Here is a 19,260-nt window from a genome sequence, read left to right as displayed (position 1 = left end):
TGCAGTATTGACCTTTTTTATCTCAGTGAGCTCTTATGAGGCTCAAATAAAAGAAAATATTCAGAAGAATTGGAAAATTTTGAACTGTTGTACTCACTGCTGCCAGACTCCTCCTAGGAAGATGAGACCTTAATGCAGTTATGGGAATGGCTTGGAGATGAAGATCTATGAAAATGCATTTGGCCAATGCCATATGTTACTTGGCTTAGCCTTGCTGGTAGAATAGGTCATGTTGAGTCAAAATGCAACCTGAAATCTGATGTCAGAGCCACTGACACTTCATCTTTTGTTGATCTATTTAACCTTTCCCAATCATTCCTCCAGAATTCTAAGAGCAATTTTATTTAAAATGTTGCCTCATCCTACACGTATCCTTGATGATCTCTTACTGTTTCAGAGGATGGAAGGGCAAAGCCACAAAGAATCATAGACATCAGTCACCGTAACCTGTGTTTCCAGTGGGGTCTCAAGTCAAGTGCTTCAAGTATAGATTGTATAACTGGAAGTGATCATCAGTATCTTCAGTGGCCTTCTCACTATCAGTCATACTTTTCTTTCTCACTTGTTCCTTTTTTTTTTTTTTTTTTTTTTTTTTTTTTCCCTACTTTTTTTTTTTTTTTCTTTTTTCCCTTTTTTAAATTTTTTTTTCTTTTTTTTTACCACAATGTCATTTTTTTTTTTTTTTTTTTTTCAGCAGAAGCTATGCTCTGAAGATCCCTTTAGCTGAAGGAATGAGTTTCCTCAAAACTCCACCTTTAGGATCTCACGGCCACTCAAAGCCACAGACTTTAATATTTGCAAGAGGAGAGCAGAAAGAGAGGATGCTATTGCTTCACTTTCAATTTTTATCTCTGCTTTACATATCCTTGCTCCACCAAAACTTTTCTTACTTTTGTGACTGGAAGTAGCACCCTGTCTCTAATTACAGTAGTAGTCTATCCATATGCTTCTTAAGTCACTTCTCCTATGTAATGTAATATACGTCAGTCCGTACATATTTAAATAAGGCCATCATCAGCTTCTTGAAAGTAGGATGCATTTCTGGTCATCTTTAAATCCATCACAAAACAAAATAGTTAATGCAAAGGGAGAGAGAAGGGAGAACGGCAGAAGGTTAAAAAAAGGGGAGGAAAGAGAAATAGAGGAAGGGTAAGAAAGAACAGCTTTAAAGAGAAGAAGGCCAGTGTGAAGAGGTGCCTAACATTTGTCAGGAACTAAGGTATAATCACGTATAATACATTTTAATATATATATTTTTTGTAATTTTAAATATATAACATTGATTTTAAAATGAAGAAATATGAATATAATGATAATTTTCATTAGAAATCAGGAGTGATCATTGTAATACTGAAAATGTTCAACCCATTCATTTGACTATTTTTGTTATATGATTAAAATAAAACTCAAATAATAGAGATCAGTATTTGCAAATGGATGTGTTTTCTGCAAGTTACACATTGTCAGGTGTTTTTTTTTTTTTTTTTTTTTTTTTTTTTCCTATCCATTTGTGGTCTCAAGGAATGCTAAAGAATCCAAAGTTACCCACCTAATATGTAGCAAGGATGGACTTCCCACTCCATAGCCTTTTCTCGGGTCCACAATAAAGAGACAATGCAAACTCAAATAAGTGGATAAGTGAGTAAATAACGGATTTCTAGTAAGACGGATCAGGACAAAGTGTAGAGACTCTAGCTTCTAAACAGAGCAAGGACACTGCCTGTCCCTCAATTAATCCCCCATTCTTGGCCACATTAGCACATTCTTTTAACTAATTAGTATCGACTGTAGCCATATTACCAATAGTATTTCATTTGCTTAAAGATGGTTCATCTTAGTATGTACAAAGTTACCCATCCCATTGATGTACAAACTTTTAACATCAAATAATTCTCCCATAACCGGCAAATAATGGGAAATTTGTGTTTTCAAATAATTCAAATAGCATACATTTATCTGCTAGCCTAACAATCCTTATTTTTGTCAAGCTGAAAGCAGGGAGTAATATTGCAGCCCACAGAAAGGATTTACTTATTTCATTCATTCAGTCACTTATTTATTTATGCTTTTAAATTTCTCTGTTTGATCCATTCATTTTCTCTCCAAACATTTATTCACCGTGCATTATTTGCAGATACTGAATTCAACTACAGTCATAGGAAGACAAACGAAAGTAAAAGATGATAAAGTCAGGCAGATTTGTTAATAATGTTTTTTGTAAGTATACATTTTTATGTTAACAAAAATGGAATGTATACTCTTTTAGCAGTAAGAAGTTCAATCTGAGTTTTAGAAGGAAAGCATTAAGAGTTCTCCTTTCTCCATTGCTGAGATTCTCTCTTGGGAATTATTCAATTTTTTTCAGAATGCTTTGGTAATTCTCCAGACAATGAGATTTTGGTCTGGTTTGTGCGTTTATCTACTCTCAGAGGTCTTGAAGTAAACACATACTTATGGTAGACTTATTTTTTTCCACTAGACAGAATCTTTCCATACCATATCATTTTTGATTGAAACTGAAGTGGTTCACAGAATGTGGGACTTTTGGTTTTAAAGTCAGGATGGGCCTGGGCAATCTGTATAAGTTGGCCACTCTAAATTGTGATGCAAATCTTCATTTTTCAGGCATGTATTTACACATAGGGACCATTTTCCAAGTAGCTTAAGTTTTTCACTTTAAGTAGCAAAATAATGTTTTTGTAACCACAGGTTTTTTTAAACACACACACACGCACACACACACACACGCACACGTGTGTGCACACACACACATGCACATGCACACACACCCACACATGCACACATGCATGCACACACGCACACATACACACAGGCACATGCACACACGCACACACATGCACACACACGTGCGCACACACACACACACCTCCTCCATTCATTTTAAAAGATAACTCAATTGAATATTCTCTTCATATTTCAAGCTTAAATTCTATTTGTGGTGAGACAACTTACCCCTACCCAGTATTCATTAGCTAGTTGAGCATTTCTCATTGTTTAGTTTTATCAGTGGTGGTTTATTGAACAATACCTTAACGTTAAGCATCCTGTGGTAAACATCCTATATTTCATTAAGTTATTTTGGTAATTATTTAATTTCCAGTTCCCCAAATAGGCTTTAAGGTACGTAAGGGCAGAACTCAACCCGAACTCTATCCTCAGTGCTTTATCAGCAGGCTTATCATGCTGTCTGGGTTATATAAGCACATAATCATTGAACTAGTGAAAACTATAGAATGTTATTGACAGCTAACATTTATTGAGAATCAATATCATCTGAACACATATTAAGCATTTTGCATACCTTCCTTTACCCCTTTTAATATTGACCTTTACAACAAACAAATAGTACCTTTTGATAACACTAACTGGTATTATTAACTAAGAACTGAAATAGCATTCTGTTCTGGATATCAATATCTATTGTCTAAAAGTAAATATGACTGTTGTGGGAATGGTGCGGGTACACGGATGCAATTTTTAAACTCATTCTCACATTGTTCTTGGCAGGCCGAGGTCCTCAGTGACTGCTGGCTGGATACATCCGTTCCTTGCTATGTGGGACTCTCCTTAGGGCTTCTCACAACTTGAGAACTGACTCTGAGAGACAGAGGTTGTAAGAGCATAGTCGAGATAGTAGTCACAGCTATCTGGTAATCTAATCTCAGAAATGACACCCCCTGCTTCTACTTGGCTGTTATTATAAGTGAGTCAATAAGCTCAGTCCATACTCCAGGAGAGGAGAACAGTCAAAGAACAAACGCCAGTAGGCAGGGGTCATTGGGGCCATCTTAGAGGCCACCATCATATTACACGCATAGACACACACAAAGAGGATTGTATTCTAAGCAAAGTAAAGCAAAATTCAACTGAGACTTTGGAGAAGAATGGAATATAGACTGGGGCAAATAATTTCTTTCTATGACAAATGAATCATATAACAACACTGAAGGATAAGAGAAAGAAAGGAGCTGCCTTAAGTAACATTGAAAAGGGGTGTGTGTTGTGTGTGTGTGTGTGTGTGTAAACTATAGGTATAAAGACCAAAATAACTGTTTATAAACACAGTATGATAGCTGGTAAATTTGTTTTCCATAAGAGCACAGATGAGAGATTCTGAATCCATATTACATGCATACAAATAAACAAATAAATATATAAATTGCAGGTAATGGGATCCAGGTTTCCCATTGTGGGAGTAAGATGCTTCAAATCTTAATATATATACTGATTATATGTACTTAATATATATACTTTATATATACTTAATATACATAATGGTAATATATATACTTATATCTATCTCAATAAACATAAATATATACTGATATAATTTAACTTTAACCAAGCACCACAGGCTTCACCTCTTTGAGGTGAGGATAGACTGAATCCTGTGGTGCTTGGTTAAGGCGAAATATATCAGTATATATTTATGTTTATTGAGATAGATACATACATACATACATACATAGAAGGCAAATAGGTAATTAGTTATAGGTAGGTGTGTGTGTGAGTGTGTGTGTGCATAGGCTAGTACACAGCTGTGTATTTCTTTATCTATCCCTGCTTATGCGACCTTAACTAAAAGATCAAAGTTGGCATCACCAGAGATAAGTCATGTTGATATCATGTCTCACCCCCACCCTCTGGCATAAAATGATGATAAGAGCACTTCACCTCTATGTTATTGTTTCTCAACAACCATAACTCTAGGCAAATCACGTGAAAAACATAAACAAACCCCAGTTTAAGGATACCTTACCAAATGCCAGACAAATGCTCTTTAAAATGTCAAAGTCATGAAAAGCAAGGAAAGACTGAGGAACCATCATGGATTGGAGGGGACTAAGGAGTCATGACAAATAAATGTAAGTTAAAGTCCTGGGATTAGATTCTTGATTACAAAAAGCACATTAGTACAAAACTGATGAAAAATCTGAACTACAGTTAACAGTATTATGATATTGTACTATAGTTATTTTCTTACTTTTGATAACTATTCTATGGTCGAATATGTGGTGATGGATACATGGAAATTATATTATTTTTGCAACTTTTATAAGCCTAAAATTATCTCACTATTAAAAGTTTAATAAATCTGAGAGGGAAAAACACTCTTCTTGGTAACTTGGTTTTCTTCAGTCATTTTTGTTCTAGAGCCATTTGTCTATGTTGAGCTCAGATAGATGCTAGATTGGTTCATGCTGGATGATTCTATTGAGGTAAAAAGAAGTCAGCAAGGTTTTGGTAGTTTTGCAGGGTATTAAAATGAATTGGATACAAGAGGACTTGTTAATGCAGGTCTAGATCTAAAACATTTGCTGAGTCATTTAGTGATGTGGGAAGCTAGAGGACTGAGCTGGAAAAGCAGAGTGGAGTTTCTGGCACTCTCATAGTACTCACAAGCTGGAGGGGTCATGAAATAAATGAGGCTAGTTTCTTTCTCAAAACTGTTGTGAGAATTTGAAACCAGTGAGAAGTAAGCTAAAGAGGTAGGCCAAAATTCTCTATTAAGCAAAACTTTAAAAGCTGAGGTTGCAGAAATTGGCTAGGCCATTAGTAAAAGTTCAGGAGCATATCACTTGAGAAATAGAATTAATGAGAAGTGACCTGACTTTGATCTTCTATGTCCTCTGTGGTTCTATTATACACTTGTCTGGCATGTAATAAAACTTATTAGACTATTGAAAATAATGAAGATAAAAGGAAAAACAAACAATACAAACAAATACTGATAATCCAAATATTGAAGTTATCAGATAAGAACTTTAAAATAACTGTGACAATGTGGAAGAAAGAGGGAAAGAAGAAAAAAATGAATGAAAGCGTGGATTTTTAAAAGCAAGTAAGTATTCTACACATAAAAATTATACAATATTCAAAAACAAGAATTTATTAAAAGAGTTATCAGCAGACTGGCCACAGCAGAAATCAGGGTTTGTGAACTTGAAGATGTATCAGAATAAAATATTAAATTAAATCACAAAAAAGAAAACATTTCTGCAATAATAGAATTAGTGATAGAAACATGTGAGACACAAGTGATCTAACACAAAGACTATCCAGAATGAGAAAAAGAAGATATAGAAGTGCAGACCATATTTGAAGTGATAACGGTTGGAATTTTCCAAAACTGATGAAAGCCATTGACCCATAGATTAAAGAGATTTCATGCACATGTATTGTATTAGTTAACTTAGAACTGCCTGAGACTATGTAATTTAGAAAGGAAAGAGGTTTAATTGACTCACAGTTCCATATGGCTGGGAGGTCTCAGGAAACTTACAATCACGGTGGAAGGCAATGGGGAAGCAAGGCACCTTCTTCACAAGGCACCAGGGAGGAGAATGAATGCAGAAGGAGCTATCAAACACTTGCAAAACCATTAGACCTTTTGAGCACTCACTCATTATTATGAGAACAGCATGAGAGAAACCACCCCTATGATTCAATTACCTCCACCTGGTGTCTCCCTTGACACATGGGGATTATGGGGATTATAATTCAAGATGAAATTTCGAATGGGGACACAAAGCCTAACCATATCATGTATAGAGCCTACACCAGGTACCTTGTTTTCTTGCCCCAGGTCCTCTTTGATGTTAGAACATGGAATGTGCTTGGAGCCTGGCCTGGTATTTAGTAATATGCAATCTGAAACTATACAGGAGTTAATCCCAGGGGACTTCCTTTGATCACTGGGGTATTCAGAAAAGGACAAATAGTATGTCTTTAATCTCAGTGAGTTTAAATGGACTGGAAATATAAATTATGAACTCAAATGTAAAATTAAAGGTTGAAAGAAAGAAATAACAGAGAGGTATAGGAGATATGTTCCTTTATCAAGATTATCTCCAGTTAGACGAAGGAGGAATATATGGATGTAGATAGATTTTGCAAGATTTTTTTTGAAGAATGACTAGAATTTATTAAAGGAGAGGTTGAGGCTGTAATATTGAGATGAGTTATTCCAAGCAGAATAACTAAGTGAACTCTGTTAGCTTTCTTTTCATAATTGTAATCAAGTTTCCTCTGCCTTTGCAGTAACTGTGGGAGGCACAAAGATAATGATGAATATGTCACAGTTTCAACCATCAATTAATTTGCAGATTAGTGGAGAATATGAGAAGTATCTATTGTTTTCCGGAAATAAACACAAGCACATTAACATTTGAGTTGACATAGCAACTCTGATTTCTAAGTGAGGCCACAAAGGTTCAGTGATAACCTCTTTTGCCCAAGGTCATATAGCCAGAAACTGAAATGGCTAAAATAGTTTAAATTCAAGTCAGCCTTTGCCACACCTAATATGTTCTTTACTACGCACATATAACCAGAAGATAAGGCAGAAAAAAAAGATGTCACAAGAAAGGTATAGATAAAGCCCTATAGGCCTTCAGAAGAAGACAATATTTCCACAAGAATGAAGCATTTATGTAATTAGGAATTACTTACAAATGCATACACCATCCACTGCCATTTGTCTTATCCCTATTAAGATATGTTGGTGTTCATATAAAGTGATTTACAGAACCATAAATACTTTCTATCTCATCCAAAACTGTGTTCACAGACTTGCACTTAACAGATTAATTAGGAAACATTGCATTGATTGACCTAAGTATTTGCATATTTTTGCCCATGCTTTTAAAAGGCCATGTTGTATCCCTATGAAAGGAAATTATCCATTAAATGGAGGAAAAAACAAGATTCAAATAACTAGCGGAAAAACTAACCACATCAACAGCTAGGGCTTGTCAGTTTTTAATAAGGCTGAGTTATGATTAAGTTATAATTATGATATAAAATATTATGCAGAGCTGTAAGGAACAAATGTGAGACATGCTTATTGAATTAGACAGTGTAAATGATAAGTACTAGTAATAAAAGAACACTCATTTCATATTCTAGTAAAATATGTTCATCATCCTGTTATTTATTATTCAAAATATTGAGATGCAATTCCCCCAACTTAAAGTATAAAATAGCAAAAAAAGTTTTATGAATAATTTGATTTTGCTGTCACTGGGAGGTAGTATCATCATCACATAAAAAAGCATAGAGCCTGTGTGAATCGCTCAAACCGCAGTTCAACTCTCACTACATTAAACACCTTGCACTATGCCAGATACGTTGCCTCAGCTTTTAGTCTTAATTTTCTCTATCATAAAATGAAGAAAACAATTTCTGTCCAATCTGGGTTTCATGTGGATTAGAAATAATATATGGGGAGTGCCTGATTCATAATAAGGTCATGAAAAAACACAGTGATAATTTGCATGATTTCTATCTTAATATGTGCCTAAAATAACCATGGTTATTGATATTGTTTCTGTTCCATAGGTCTTCATGAGAACTTGCTCTGCCACTCCTTGTGATGGGTGCCATAGTGGTGCAAGCCACCCGGAACTCGAAGCCACATGGGACAGTCCCCACTAACAGCAGACACAGGCCCAGAATGAGACGCAAATTAATGCTATTGGAGCATTTGAAAAAAAAAGGATATCAATTTACAACTAGAGTTTTCTGTAAAGCGTTTTGAAGTAGGTGTCATTACTTCATATGCCAGGAACTGTTCTTGGCACTGGTGATACATTATAGAACAAAGGAGAGTATTGGCCTTTAAGGCTCTTAAATTCTGTGATAAAGGAGAAAATAAACATGCACATAAAGAAATAGACTTGCAAGTATATTAAAATATAAAATAGAATAATTGAATAAAAAGAAGGATGAGTTGCTGTATGTGGAATGACCAGGAAGGGCCTGTTGGGCTCAGTAACATTTGAGTTGAGACCTGAACAGTGAAAAGCAAGTATCCATGCACAAACGTGGAGGGCAGGTTTGGCAAGAAGATGGCAGTTTAAAGCCCATGAAGCAGGAATGAGTTTGGGGGTGAAGAAAGGACAGAGGCAAGGCTAGCATGAGAGAAGTAGAAAAAGAACAGAAAAGTGATTAATGAATTGTAGTCCTAATAAATAATCCTAACGGCTACACTTCATGATTACAGATTAGGATCCAGGTTCAGTGCTAGGTTTTCTATATAACTAAGCAGTTTTTACTCCTTTCAAGAATCCTATGTGTGAGACATCTGCTTAACTCCATTTCTTAGAGCAATAGAGGCTTCTGTGTATTAGCATACCTATCTAAGATCTAATTCTAAGTTAAGGAGCCTGGGTTCAAGAGTTAGTTTGATTGAATGACTCTGAATCCTGTGTTTATGAATTTATGTTTTCATGCTAACGCTGCATTAGTGTCTGTCAAGATCTTTCTTTGATGGGAGAATGGATAAGACATAGTAGCTGTCTTTGAACTGTGACCTTTAGAAGGTCAGTCTCAAGAGTTCAGTGTTTCCTCTTACCATCCTCAGATCCATATCCTGGAGTCAAGAACTTTAATCCATCACTTCACAGCGTGGTTATGGGAAGTGAAGAAGATTATTTTGGAAAATGTGAATCACAATGTCATTACCTGTGGTAAAAGTAATTATTTTATTTTGTTTTTTTTTGTAGTTCCTACTTGACCTGGCCCATGTCCCCATTGTGAGGAAACAGTCAGGGATCAGGAACTTCTGTCAGACCTAAGAACAAAGTTCTTGCAATCACCTACACATGATCAGTCATTGATCTGATGCTTCTGCAACCTAGGTGTGAAACTAGTGTAAATAGTTCACCAGTAACCGAATGAACTCTAGTGGAGGATGATTCTAGGGGAGGATTACTTAAGAAAAGTTCTGAATTCCTGTGTGAACCTGACTCGTGGTCAACTAACTGGGCTGATAGCCCAACTGCCACGGGCTTTCTTCTTAGTTCTGTTCCTCACTAGTTGTACGACTTGAATTGAATGTTTTTCATTCATTCATTTATTCATTCTTTAATTTATGTTCTCTTTCACGGAAAAAACTATGGATCAGATACTAATTTAGGCAGGTAGGAATTTAATATAAATAAAGCAGCATCTCTTCTGACAATGGTACAAGAGATGGAGACATTTTGTACATTTTTTTGTTTCAATATAGCATGTAAACTGCCATTACTGAGGATATAGTAATAGGACAAAATATATAATTCTCAGTTGAAGTTGCTGGACATAGAGTAAGATTTTATGGAGAGGTGGCTCTGGAGCTGAACATGGAAGGATAGGAAAGACTATTTTTAAGGAAAGACAAATAGCCAGTATATGATAAGTAAAGGTAAATATTTTTTGAGCATCTATCGTGCTACATTGCTCTTCTAGGCCCTAGAAATTAGCAGTAAACAAAAGAAATCATTCCCTGCCTTTCATAAGTTTTCATTCTGTATAAAAACACAGTGAAATAAAACATTAACACAAAGAAGGCACTCATCATCAATTTTCACTGGATTTGAGGTTCAAAAATAGTCCAAATGGGAAAGGAGCTAGGGAGCATATGAAAAATCCAGACATACCTGCCTAGCTATAATGAAACTGAAATATGCCATTAACTTCTTGTCAGTTGCCTGAACACAGCACTCCTGCAATTCAGTAAGTAGCTCCTTCCCAGGGCCCCTTCAGTCTTTGCTCATGCGAAGAATTTCTCCATCTCAACTGTGAACTCTTCAATGAAAGGGGATATAAATTGCACATTTTATATCCTCAGTCCTAGCAATGATCATAGAACAGGTGTTCAAGAATATTTGCTAATGAGGTTGCTAAATACAAAGCCAATAATAACAACTCTGTGTGTGTGTGTGTGTGTGTGTAATAGAAATTGTAATGCTAGAAACAATATGCCTTAAAATAGAAAAAAAGTTACCAAGTTTCTAAAGCTAAATCTAAAGAAAGAATCTAAGGAAAGAAGTGTGATAACACTACATTAAAAGTGTGTACAGGTACAAAAGCATACAACAGTACCTTCAAATGTGTGTCTCTGTGTGTGTGTGTGTATGTATTTATCCAGAATAGTGACAACTCTATAAATTCTCTATAACATTTATATCTGTGAGATGCTCTTTTATATGTTCATATTGGAACACACAATACTGTAAAGATATCAATTTTCCCAAGTTTATGCATTAAATATACCCCAATCAATATATCAGCATATTTGTTGGTATATGTGTGTGGCGGGGTGCACGTCTGGGTGCATTTGTGTCTGTGTACATATGTGGAAATTGACAAACTCCTTCTAAATTTTATGTGAAAGAAAATGCAAATAACAAGGAATAACCAAGATAATCTTAAAGAAAAAAATTGCTGAAGGACTCATAATACCAGATATCACAATTTCTTCTAAAGCAATAGCAATTTAAACCATGTAGTATGATATGAAGATAGATAAAAATATATCCATGAAATAAAATAGAGAATTTGAAAACAGTTGGGTGTGTATATAAAATCAACTGCTCTTTGACAAAGACGGAACTAGAATGCAGTGGGAAAGCGTGAACTTTCTATGAAAGAGTGCCGGGTCAGTTTGGAATGAATGGGAAAGCGTGAACTTTCTATGAAAGAGTGCCGAGTCAGTTTGGAATGAATGGGACTTTCATATGAAAGGGAAAAGAAAACAACATAGGATAATATCTTCATTGCCACGAAGTAGACAGACTACGTTTTTAACTGGCTGCATAAAAAGTACTAATCAATAATAATAATAATAATAATAATAAATTGTTATTAAAATTAAAAGCCAAAACATACTCTTAAATTGGGAGAGGAAGGAGACAGGTTTCTGTAGGCCTTGAAACGTCCTGTGGGACTAAAACATGTTCCCTAGCAGCAAATCAAGTGTATGGCAGAAGCTCAGAACGAATGGATTTCCATAAATACCTGTTGGATTAATCTATGTTTTCATATTTAACACATACGTATACAAAATATGAATTCACAGAATATAGGACAGCATAGCACAGACATAAAATGAGGGAGGATTTAGATATTCTGAAGCCATAATGACCAGATTTAAATATTTCTTCAAAAAATTACTAGCTGGTCTTGAGAAACTTACTTAATTTTTCTGGTCTTCAGCTTCCTCAGCTAAGAAGAGTTAAATAATGACAGCATATGCTTCAGAATGAAGTAAATACACAAAATGTGTTTTCAGCACAGTGTTGGGCTCTGCAAAACTATTCAGTGAGTGTGAGTTCTCACATCATACACTTTCCCCTGTAGCATGGTGTATCAGCATGTGCATTTCTTATTTATTTATTTACATATTATCAACTTTCTTCTATAAAGCATTTAACATCGCAGTAATATACTATAAAATTAATTTAACATCCTCGACTTCTGCCTATAAATGTATAGATGTATGTAAATTTAGTGTTTTTGTACATATAATGATGAGTGTATGGAATAACCTTTACTAAAGATCTCTAATAAGCAGAATGTTCAACCCATGGCTAAGGTTCCTAGAAATTGAAAAAAAGAAAGTGTCTAGTGTACCTGCTGTGTCTCATGCATTTTACATGTATTTTCTTATCTAATCTTTCCAGCAAGCTACGGAAAGAGATATTTCTCCATTTAACAAAGAAGAAAATTGAAGGCAAACACAATTTAATAATTTACTCAGCATTACAGACCCAGTAAGTAGTGGAACCGTCATTCCCACCTGGATTTGTGTGCATTTTCCAGTGTACCATGTTGTCTCTTGACCCCGTAAGAACTTTGTATGTTGCAGATACCACAAGACCTTCATACTAGTAGGTTTCACAGTGGATAAAAGGTTCACAAATGCCATAAAGAGGTATGCTCAAAATACTCTGGCAGATTAGATAAAGATGAAAACATTTTACGGTTATGGGTGTTAGTAAAAGCTTCCTATGTTGGTTATTTTTGCTCAGGATGTTGTTTGTAAATTATATACATATTTGCATTCTCTACCTCTAGCTCTTAAATCTAATCTTTTTGTTGGGCCAATCAGTGGTACCCTCTATACCTACTCTGGATCTGTGGCAATTTCTACATAGTTAGTCATTACCTTGTAAAGGCTACTATCCCACTGCTGAATGAATACTTCTCAAATGAAATAAAGAGATACACAGAAAAAGTCAGTTTTTAAAATATTGTACAGTCCAACCAGAAATGTCTATTTAGATGCCATCCCTCTATTTCTAAACGATACTATGGTTTGGTCTATTTATCTACTTATTTTTGAAATCTAGCTTGTCTAAAAATGTGCTGGGACTTTATTTGAGCAGGTACAGTAAGACACACAGACACTAAACTGATTTCCATGAAGAAAGAATTATTTTTCTAAATTCAAAGAAGCATGGTACTCAGAGCCACCTAGAGAAGCACCCAACAGAGAGGACCTGGCAGACAGAAAAGAGAATTATGAGTTGGCTGGAATCTTCTCACAGTTTTCACAGGACAGAAATGGGCAGGCAATGTTCAATTATGAGGAGTAGAAACTTATGATCAGAAAGTTTGAAAAATTTTGATGGGCTGTGGACTATATGGGTGGTAGGTAGGGCAGGGAATAGTGCCACGGACTGTACTAGTCTGATAAAAGGAGACTGGTGAGAAGTGTGGCCTCTGGATTGGTTGGTTTGCTTATCAAAGGTGTGGTGGCAGGCAAGTTGTTTGTTATTTCTAGGAATTAGTTAACCTCCAGAGAAGTGGTTCCCTAGGCATTTAAAGATCCCAAACTCTAGAGCATCAAAAATGTAAAAGTAAGAAAACATAGCTAATCCAGAGGCCTTACAACCTTATTTAGTGTTTAATCAGAGAAAGGCAGATAACAATATAGTGGGTGAGTCTCTGTAGGATACTATCTGTGCTAGGTGCCAAGAAAATATTATTAAAATGTATAGCGGAATAAAAGTGCACTATCTGACATACTCAGGGTAGTCTTTGTTTCAGATTATTCTTTCCTTTTGGAGAATTTGTCAGCCACTTACTGAAAACAGTATTATTTAGATCTGTATTTAGCATATTCCTTTTCATTCATTTTCTTTCCTGATACTTCCATGACCATATGTTCTTTGGCATTCTTTTTGATTAGCGACAGATGGATGAAGAAACTTTAGATCCTACCTTGGATTCCATGCTGTTTTGGTGCTTTCAAACTGGCAAAACCACAAACCTAGCCGCAATCTCTTAGGCAACTTTAACTGCCCCTAAACTCTGCCTAATAATGGTCATTTTGAGGTAGGGTGTTGGGTTTGAGGCGGGGAGTGTCTTTACGTAAATAACATGGAGCTTTTTGGGGAGTATAAACTAAAACTCTCTGAATCTCTGCAGCCACACCCTTTGAACACTCAACTTCTCTAAGAACAAAAACGCTTGCCTGACACAATGTCAAATTTGTCGCATCTTTAAGTGTATGGAAGAGTTATGCATTAGAGGAAGGGAATAAAATTTTATTATATGACTTTTCACCAAGCAAAACAAAGAATATCTAAATCCCACCTTGGCCCAGTCACTGCTCATTGTCAAGGAAAATATATCAACAAGGAGCAATGACCATTAAACATTAAACCATCACTTCATTTTCAGTCATGCCTGTGAATGGAAATTCAGTGAGTTGCACTCTGGTCACGTGTATCACACCACATCCTTCAAGACTGGGACCTGACAGGCTAAACCAGGGACATGGCTCTCACCTCCCTTCTCTCCAAACATGGAAGGAGTAAAGTCCTTCACACTTGCCACCAACCCAGCTATTTTATGCATTCTCTATCTCTCTATCTTTTTGCAAAGGATGAAAGAGGAAGCAAAATTATGCAAACCCCTCATCAGGTTGACCTGGGCAGACACCCCATGATGCTGATTCCCAATGAGCCTGGTACCAAAAAGGAGCTAGTGCCATTCCTTCTGAAACTATTTCAAACATTTGAAAAGGAGGGAATTCCTTCTTAACTTATTTTATGAAGCCAGCATCATCCTGATACCAAAACTGGGAAGAGACATAACAAAAAAAGAAAATGTCAGGCCAATATCCCTGATGAACTTCAATGTGAAAATCCTTAATAAAGCACTGGCAAACTGAATCCAGCAGCACATGAGAAAACATCCACCATGACCAAGCTGGCTTCATCCCTGGGATGCAAGGCTGGTTCAACACACACAAATCGATAAACGTAATCAATCACATAAACAGAACCAAAGACAAGAACCACATGATTATCTCAATAAATGAAGAAAAGGCCTGGGTAAAATTTAACATCACTCCATGTTAAAAACTCTCAATAAACTAGGGTATTGATGGAACATACCTCAAAATAATACGAGCTATTTATGACAAATCCACAGCCAATATCATATTGAATGCGCAAAAACTGGAAGCATTCCCTTTGAAAACTGGTACAAGACAAGGACGCCCTGTCTCACCACTCCTATTCAACATAGTATTGGAAGTTCTGGCCAGGGCAATCAAGCAAGAGAAAGAAATAAAGGGCATTCAAATAGGAAGAGAGGAAGTCAAGTCGTCTCTGTTTGCAAACAACATGATTTTACTTTTAGAAAACTCCATCATCTCAACCCAAAAACATCTTGAGCTGATAAGCAACTTCAGCAAAGTCTCAGGATACAAAATCAATTATGCAAAAATTACAAGCATTCCTTTACACCAGCAATAGGCAAGCAGAGAGGTAAATCATGAATGAACTCCCATTCACAATTGCTACAAAGACAATAAAATACCCAGGAATACAGCTAACAAAGGATGTGAGGGACCTCTTCAGGAAGAACTATGAACCACTGCTCAAGGAAATAAGAGAGGACACAAACAAATGGAAAAACATTTCATCTTTATGGATAGGAAGCATCAATATCATGAAAATGGACATATTGCCCAAAGTAATTTGTAGATTCAATGCTATTCACATGAAACCACCATTGACATTTTTCACAGAATTAGAAAACAACTATTTTAAGTATCATATGAAGTCAAAGTCCCCCTATAGCCAAGACAATCCTAAGCAAAAAGAACAAAGCTGGATGCGTCACGCTACCTGACTTCAAACTATACTACAAGGATAAGACTGTTTTAAATGCAACCAAGATGCTGCTGCTTTCACACCTGGTTTTCACTGACCTGCTACTCAGCCTCATCTTTCTCCAGAGTATCTGTACCACCAATCACAGGCTACACAGTCCATTATCCTTATCACCATGGTTTTCTCCATGCATAGTGGATCTCTTAATGAGTGGACTCCCACTTTGTGAGGTGCGAGAACATTCACCCTACCGTCAGTGATGTCTTCATTGCCTGCAGGAGAGTGATCCAACTTCACAATTGAATCTTCTCACTTCTTTTCTCAAACTGTGTTCCACATTGAGTTTACAGGTTGGGTTATCTGGAAGCAAACGCTGAGACAGAGTTTGATGCGTGAGACGATTTATTAGGGATCATCAGCTGTGAATGGAAGAGGGAAGAAGCAAGATTGGACAGAGACAAAAGTCAAATCATGATAAAGACTAGCTTGACAGCCTTGGCCAGTCCGCAGACAGCCTCTGGTGTAAGGATTGCGCATCAGAGTACTGTACCTTGGGCCAAATGAACAGGTGTTTAACCCCACACTGTCTGAGTCCCTGGATTTGGACTTCTCCAAGAAGGCCACAACCTCATGGTATGTGAGGTGGCTTTAAGCAGCTGAGGTAGAGCTTGAAGGAGCTGATAACTGGAGGTGTCTGTTTGCTGACTGGGCAGCAAATCTTTCCTTGAAGGGAGATCTGAGGGGACCTGCACTTGATTAACACACTTATATAACTGCAGTACAACTGCCAAATTAGGAAATTAGCAGAGTTAGCATTAATTCGTTTTTTTTTTGTTTTGTTTTGTTTTTGAGACAGAGTCTGGCTCTGTCCCCCAGGCTGGAGTGCAGTGGCGCGATCTCGGCTCACTGCAAGCCCCGCCTCCGGGGTTCACGCCATTCTTCTGCCTCAGCCTCCCGAGTAGCTGGGACTACAGGTGCCCGCCACCCCATCCGGCTAATTTTTTTTTTTGTATTTTTAGTAGAGACGGGGTTTCACCGTGGTCTCGATCTCCTGACCTTGTGATCCACCCGCCTCGGCCTCCCAAAGTGCTGGGATTACAGGCGTGAGCCGCTGCGCCCAGCCTACCATTCGATTTTAAACGTGGTATACATTCAAATTTCTCCAGTTGTTCCATTCCTTTTGATTGGGGTGCAGAGAATGTTACCCCAAAGTATGATATTTTACCATACTCAACAATGAATTTAAAGAAATTTGAAGGGCTTAAAAGCTGCCTCAGAACAAATAACTTTCCAACCTTCTCTTATTTCTTCTTCCCATAAGCACAGGGAGGGACTTTGTCTGGAGTTTCCCTATCTGACTAAGGAGATTTCTTTCCAAAAGAAATGCAATTGTCTTTTGAACTCCTCTCTAAGAGTCTCATCAAATAACTAAAAAAAAGTTTAAACCAGCGACTATGATGAGAAGAGACTAAAAGTCATCACCGTGCCCAGATAGACTTTTCATGTATTCTTCGGAGGGCCGCTTCCAGAAATTACCCGAGATACCTTATCTACACAACAAGAAAACTTTTATTCCCAATGCAGTTTCACCTCTTACCTTCTAATAATTTCCTGTTCCCATTAAGCTTCTTAAGAAAATCATGTACGGGATAATTTTGCTTCCTGGGCCCATTTATTTTCCATAAAATTATGTACTACCACTCTAAAATGCCCACAGTTTCCCACATCCTTCTCCCCTTTGAAGGAGGTGTTTGAGCCTCAACTATCTGGCCCTCTTTTGAATCTCATATTTGTGAGATTCCCAAGTCCCTGTGCATGTTAATACATTTGTATGTTTTTTCTCTTCCTAATCTATCCATTGTCAGTTCATTTCATTTTAACAATGAACTTTCCAAGGGCAGAGGTGATGCTTTCCCATCCACATCTAAACTTCTTTGATAGCGCTTTTTACCTAGTTGAATTTCCCACCCAGGATAACACAAAGTATCCTATTGGCATGCCTTTTTATACTCCTTTAAATCTGGAATGATTCAAAGTTTCTTTTTTGTCTTTTAGGATTTTAATTTTGTTTTATGGACATAAGTCTGTGGCTTTACAGAATGAAAATTTAGATTCATTAGGTACCTTTTTATGATTAAAATACATTTATAAGAAATACTATATAAATTATGATGTGTCTTTCATTAATTCTTATCATACATATTGTGCTGCCTTTTTTTTTTTTTTTCTCAAAACAGAGTAGACTGGTATTATTTTCCTCTTGTACAGACGGGAGACCGATGCAGAGAGGTTAAAATGATCTAGCAGTGCATGGAAGAAGTAGTAATGTCATTCAATTTAGGGATTTTAAAGTCTGTCTTCTTCACAAGACTTCTTACTTCAGAAAACTGTGCCTATTTGTTATATTTACACTTTCCAGTTGAGGAGTTAGTTAAAAATATATGCACCCAAACTGCACAAATTATAATCATCAGACATTAGAGAAAGATATCTGTTTTTAACAGGCATTCCACTCTGAATTTGATCCGCAACAAATCCTGAGCTGTTGGAACACAGGTGATCGTGTCAGTGGCTGACTAGGTGGATTTATCTGGCTTTGGATGGAAAGGCTTTACTCCCACCATATGGGCTGTCTGGTGCTCCTCACTTTCATAACCCTGGCTGCTTCATCCATTATCAGACTTATCCTCACTCTCAGACTTGAGATTTTGGGAAACAAAGGAGCACAGGCTACGTTCAAACTGTGGCTTTGGCAAATTCCTTAACCTCTCTGGGCCTCAGTTCCTTAACCTCTCTGAAGTTAATGATACGTGTCTTCTATGAAGTTTTAATAATATGTTAGAGATTGGTAATCACTAGGCAAATAATACATCTAAGATACTCATTGTTTTTTAAAAATGTTTACTCTACACTCATCCCTTGGTATTGAAGGAAGATTTGTTTCATGACCCTCCCCTTCCAAAAAATCTACAGATGCACAAATCTGTTCCATAAATTAGCAATGGCATGGTATTTGCATATAACCTAGACACATTCTCTCATATACTTTAAGTCATCTCTAGATTACTTACAACACATAATACAATATAAATGCCACATAACTGGTTGTTATTCTGTATTGTATTTGCATTTGTATTATTTGAATTTTTAAATTTTCTGAATAGTTTCAATCTGTGGCTGGTTTAATCTGTAGGTGCAGAACTATTAGATAGGGAGGGCCTACTGTATTTAAGTTTTACGTTTTACTCAGAGTATGAAGAGCCTGGACCAGCCTCTGCTCTCTGCCAGTTCACCACATTCACAATCAAAACAAGAGCCCTAAAGCACAGAGTTGTCCCTAGGCCTG

The 19,260-nt window shown here is 36.6% G+C and overlaps 1 long non-coding RNA gene across 2 annotated transcripts in view; it reads right to left on the bottom strand.

Moving 5' to 3' along the window:
- Positions 1-19,260, bottom strand: part of LOC103887174 — a 97,933-nt gene that overhangs the window by 35,675 nt on the left and 42,998 nt on the right. For both annotated transcript variants that reach the window (XR_001905957.3, XR_651162.4), the window contains one exon: positions 16,166-16,333. This is a non-coding gene — a long non-coding RNA (uncharacterized LOC103887174). The remainder of the gene's footprint in view (positions 1-16,165; positions 16,334-19,260) is intronic.

Source organism: Papio anubis, chromosome 8 (assembly GCF_008728515.1).
Source record: "Papio anubis isolate 15944 chromosome 8, Panubis1.0, whole genome shotgun sequence".
Classification (NCBI taxonomy): domain Eukaryota; kingdom Metazoa; phylum Chordata; class Mammalia; order Primates; family Cercopithecidae; genus Papio; species Papio anubis.
This window is presented reverse-complemented; position numbering and strand designations above follow the sequence as displayed.